Source organism: Solanum pennellii, chromosome 9 (assembly GCF_001406875.1).
Source record: "Solanum pennellii chromosome 9, SPENNV200".
NCBI classification, from domain to species: Eukaryota; Viridiplantae; Streptophyta; class Magnoliopsida; order Solanales; family Solanaceae; genus Solanum; species Solanum pennellii.
Genome location: NC_028645.1, coordinates 2,557,582 through 2,563,581, shown reverse-complemented (window position 1 = coordinate 2,563,581; position 6,000 = coordinate 2,557,582). Strand labels below are relative to the sequence as shown.

Sequence of the window (6,000 nt, the reverse complement as noted above, 5' to 3'; positions counted from 1 at the left end):
GGCCCCCCCCCCCCCCCCCCCCTCCTTTTAAGTTAAGGCTTTCATGTCCTGTTGACCATAACGAGAACTTTTTTGAAAATATGACATTCTTTTTTGAAGGGACTAAAAGAAAAAATTGTCACATAAAATTAAAACAAAAGAACTATTTAGATATTGAAATTATATCATGTTAAGTGTTTCTATTTATTTTATATATATTCCTTGCACAAATTTTAATTATATGCATTAGTTTCAATATATTCAAAATCCACTTATTCATTTTACCCTGTCATCATGCAAAATTAGTGCTATTTTGAATTATCCATGTTCACCAGAAACCATGTTTTGGGAAGTATGTCTACATTTGTTGTTTCAATTTACAAGTTTGGACCAACAAGGCTATACATTAGGATGCCATTCAAAACAGAGATCTTACACATCACAAAAATGACATTTACATGCTCTTATACTATGGATCACTAGACAGCAAATTCACATGAAAGAGCGATTTACACACGCGATTCGATTATCTTACTCTTCAACTCTGTCAAGATTTCTTCCACTCGGGCAATGTCCGAGTCGGCTATCTCCTTCATCTCAGGAGACTCAGCTTCCATTTCATCAAGTGCATTAGACTTTTCAAAACACTTTTTAGCCAAACTCAATTTTTGGTCCTGGATGGCTTTTCGTTTCGTCTTTGCATCCTTCAAACTTGCTTTCAACTTGCGGATTTGGTTTCTGATGGAATCAGTTGTACATTCAAGTTTGTCGCTGTAGTCTTTGAGGTTGGCGTAGTGTTCTTGACCCTTTGTGAGCTCGTCGATGAGGATCACTTTCTTGGCAGCCTTCTTGTAATAATCCTCTCTGTCCTTCTTAGCTCTATGGTACGTTGAGGAAAGGTGCGGAAGGTTCTCTTTGAGTTTCTCAAACGCGAGTGCTGTCTCAACCGATAAATCTGATGATGCAGTGTATACTGACAGTGCTGCATTTAGTTTTGAACAGTTTTCGGGTTGAAGCAAGTCTTGAGAAGGCATGATTAGTAATCTCTCAATGTCGTCTTTCGCTGTGGCAAGCATTTCTGCTGACGGTGTAGACTTTTGCATGGCGGATGTGTTTTCGTCTATGGGAGAAGAATGATCAGCAGAAAATCCAAGAGATTGAGCTTGTTTAATTTGTCCGCTAACTCGAGCAAAGAAGTCTTCTAGATTGTCAAATTTCACAGGACAGTCGGGTGGTTCACTAACATCAGATGCCTTGCTTTCAGTCTCAGCTAATGATGGGGAAACTGTACACTTTTCGCCTTCCTAAAAACAAAAAGATCCCAAACTTAGATAGAGTAATCAAACTTAACACCACGAGTAAGACGAGAAATTACTTTTTCAGAAGTGGAGGATAAGGCGGAGGTTGATGTATCATCAGCATCAGAAACTTGCTTGTCAGCCTTAGTCTCATCTTCATCAGCAGAAGCACGGCTTGTCGGGAAGGCTGATGCAAAAGGTACGCTAGAAGTTGTCCTCAGTAGCGGCATTTTCATCGCGGAAGTCTTCATCTTCTGAAATGATGAAACAACAGTAAAGTGAAGGAATCAGGAAAAGCTAATCCCCTTACAATCTCAGAAGCCTGTTTGGTCGTGACCGGATGCACAATAGAAGTTACAGGTTCGGCTGAACCTAGTACCTTCGGCTCAGATTCTCTAAACATGTTATAAAAATCTACAGATCCACCTTTGTTTGGGAGGTGCAGGGAAAAGTCTTACCTTGCATATTGTACTTTTTATAGATATCTTTTCAGCCACCTCATACGAGTTCTTTTGTTGTCCGGACTCGTCATTATGCTGTACAAACGATCCTAAAAGCATTTAAGGCATGAATAAGGGAGCAATACTAGATATCACAATGCAGGGAAAAAAAAAAGAAACAAATAAAACGGAAAGATAAGAAGCATAGAGAACACTGATAGCTATCCAAAAATACGCACCAGTCTCGGATCCTCCAAAAAAGTGCATTCCTTTTGAAGGATTCGATGCACGCTTGGCAGCATTTTTGAAGGACAATATTTTTTGTCCTCCTTAACCGACACAAATAAGGTATTCTATGAGTATACCAATTACCAGCCAAAGAGGGATTTAAAATTTGTTCTATCAAGAAGGTTATCATACCTTCATATTTCCTCTTCATATTCCGGACAAATTTTCCTGCAGACTGAGAATTGCCTTTAATACCGTTGGACCTATGAGCAGCAACTTCTTGCTTTTCTGATGAACCGAGAGGCGTAACGTACAGTGAGATCTTCCTGAGGACATCAGTAGCAGTAGTAGTTTTATCCCGATTGTTCATATAAGTTGACCACCAGAAATCGAAGAAATCAGTAGAGCTCGGATTAACATTAAATGGAACAAATGAGAACTCCCTTTTTAATTGGGAGAACCTTGATTCAGTTTCTTCACTGTCATCCCGAAAATTTTCTTTACTGATTGAGTCATTTGCTGATTGGTAGAAGGGTATAGCTTGTGTCATGCCAAACTGTCGAGCAAACTGATTCGGAGAGTAATGTTCGACCATGCATTTGCACTTTGAAGATTCGTCCATGCAGATACTATAAGGAAGGTCTCGAGCAATAAGATAACTAGCCCAAATGTCTTTTAATTCTGTTCTGTTGAGTTTTTGGAAGTAAGGATCAAGTGACCTCTTAAACCATTCAGGCCCAAACTTCCTAGACGAAAAAGGCGTGAATTGGCTGGCTGTTCGAGATGAGCATTTATTGAAGAAGAGAAAATATTGGCTGAATGTTTTAGGTCTCAAAACACCATCAACCAAAGCATGCCCGTAGGTGAGAGGGCTACCGTCATCCAAGGTTGAAGGTTGATGTTCTGGAAAGTAAGCCTGTAGCCAGAGTTGCAAGATCCAGAATGGACCACATGCATCATCAAATCCCTCCGTAACGATGTCTGTGCAGGCATGATACAAATTCGACAAGACAAAAGGTGCCAAAGCAAGCTTTCTACCCCTCGAAAGAGCAAGAGCCAGTTTTGTACATTGCTCGATCATGGTAATCGAAGAATTACAAAAGAGATATCTGCAGAGCCACATAACCAGAAAGGATATATGTTCTTCCTCTGTCACTGCCATTGCTCCCATTGACACGTCGAGAAACTTGCAGTAAGTCAAGCATTCTTTAATTTTTTTATACTCGGGAAGATCACGAGCCGATTTAGCCACCCCGAGAGGGACGCTAACATCCTCACCATGTGGCCTAAGTCCTGTCAAGGCAACAATATCTAGTACTGTTGGCCCCATCATACCAAACCTGAAATGAAAAGAGTTTGTGGAGATCGACCAATAGCACAAGGCACCATAAAGAAGATTTTTGTCCAGCGGAATATCATGTTTCGACAACTGAATGGCGTCATATATATCAGCTGATTTCCATACCTCCCATTTCGCCTTCTCAACTCTATCTACCCAATCAATCCACATCCCACTTACATTAGGCCATGATCTCAGAGTCTTATCTTTGAACCAATCAGGTTCCGCCGAGTGTAGAAGTAGCTTTTCTCCTTCAGCCAACGGGTAATGAGGAGACAGCTCCGTAGTGAACATATTCTTAAAACACGGGCCTAATATAATTTTTGTGGGCAATCGACGAGTACGAACAAATATCTCGTCAACGATCAACTTTCTTTTTAACCCTTGCATTTTCTCAGCCAACTTTTTCTCCGACTCGGAAACTTCAGTCCTCAAGCTTGCAACTTTATCTTCGGCCATTTCTAAGTTTTTCTCCCCTACAGCAAGTTAACACGGAAAGAAAAAAAAACACTTAATTCAAATCGTCTGTTCACAAAACTTGTATACCACGTTATCTGTTTACACATTAAACAATCGAGTACTATATGCTTGTCCGAAAAAAACAAAAAAAAACACTGATCATTTATATAATCTTCAAAATTCTGAAACTCAGCAGCAAATACATGATTTCGGCCTTGTTTAACTCATTTTTTAACAACCTTCATTCATATAGTTTTTGCTAAATGATTATTCCTCTGTTCCAAGCTACTATTAAATATTCTTACATTGGTTGATGGATTAAGTAATTGTCGTCTTTCATTGTTGCGAACAACCCTCACATCATAAGCGAGCTTTTAGGGTCGAGTTAAGTCTAAGGTTCATTTTCTTAACACGGTATCAATGTATCAGAGTAGACAGAGGTCCTGAATTTCAATTCTAACCTTCCACGTGTTTGGACTCACGAAAAAGAATCAAACGCCCGTGTGAGTAGATGTGTTTGAAGCTATGTTGCTTCAACTTCCCAAAAATAATGTTGCCACACTCGTATCAGATAATTTTAAAATGTACCACAATATTTCTGAAGAGTTTTGAGCAACGTATAGGTTTTAATATATAAGTAGACAAAAATGCATTATCTCTAACCGATCAAACTTTTAGATGACATGATCACAGAATTATCTAATACATTTCCTCCCTCAAGAACCATAGTACAAACAAAGCAACAATCTTCATGCGACAACAATAACATACTCAGTATAATCTCATATGTGGGGTCCAGAAAGATTGGTGTGTATGCAACCTTAACCTAAGCTAGAAACTGTTTCCTATAGACCCTCGACTCAATTGAGACATATAATTAAAAACACGAACAAAAGGAAAATACAGTAGCGAAGAAGTTATGCTTCACACAAGATTCAATTTGAAGGGCAAGATCAAGAAAACCATAAAATTCAATTTGAAGTCCACCAAAATAATTTACACTTTGAATTAACATAAATTACATCAACTTAAGTACAACATACATAATGTAAAACAAAAATTGGAAATTAGAAATGGAGAAAAAAAAAGAACTTACCCCAATTGATGAGTAACTAGATTTTCATAATTGAAATTTCAAGTTCTTGAAAACTAGAGCTCTTTTTTTTTTTTTTTTGAGTGTATAATCCAAAAGTGACAAAAATTGTTGTCACAGAGTAATTAGAAGTGAAGTATAAGAAGATGATTGCATGTATACACGTGTCCATTAAATGGGCTCAGTTTTACTGCACTGAGGAACTTTTATACAATGAAAAATAAATAACTTAATTATTAAAGAATATATTATTTTAAATAAATAAATACGAGTACATGTTGATGTTCAAAAATGTTCAATTAAAAAAAAATATCCAACTACATGCTTCACTTGGCTCTAGTAAATTGTTGCGATTTTGAGTTGGATGTCTAATGTTTAACTAATAAGAAATTAATTTATATTTGAATATAGTGTTAAAGAGTTAATTATATTATTTTATTTTTTTTAATTATAAGTTTTTTAAAAATTTATGAATTTTGGATACATCACACTTGGACTTCCGAAAATACTACTGGACTTCCGAATAGTGAAAGAATGTATATTAGAGCGGAAAATGTATCAGAGAATGTATATGATATCCGAATACACAGGGAGAGAGATGTATCACACAGAGATAGGACATCTGGATACATAGGGGAGAAAATTATTAGAGAGGAGAGGGATGTAACCTAGAGAGGGGTATGGATGTATCAGCTAGAGGATTGTTATTGTCAGTGAGAGGAGAGTGATGTATCCTAGAAGAATTTTTTTATTTTTATATATATAGTAAATTTTTTTAGAGATTATGATAAAATAAAATGTGTATTTATGTAATTACTCCTTTACTTTTTTTTCTTTTTAAGTATGTGGCGAGAGGATTGAAACATGTCAACTATTTATTAATTAACTTTTGATTATTTTGAGTTCTTTTTTTGTGAAAGTGTATAAAATAGCAAATTATTAATTTAAATTAAATGTTATAACTATACTTACATTTAATTGTAATTCATAGCAAACACTTGTCATTCGCCTCTCTCTCCATAGAATCTCGCTCGGCACTCTCCCTGATCTAGCTTGCCACTTTCTCTCGCCTCTCTCTCTTTATATAAGCACAAATGTATAAATTGTGTTTATGTTGGTATAAAGCGAGAGAAAAGTGTATATACAAATACAAATATATTTATT

The 6,000-nt window shown here is 36.6% G+C and overlaps 1 pseudogene; it reads right to left on the bottom strand.

Moving 5' to 3' along the window:
* Nucleotides 1-363: 363 nt before the first annotated feature.
* LOC107030745 lies at nt 364-4,943 on the bottom strand (annotated as a pseudogene).
* Nucleotides 4,944-6,000: the final 1,057 nt, after the last annotated feature.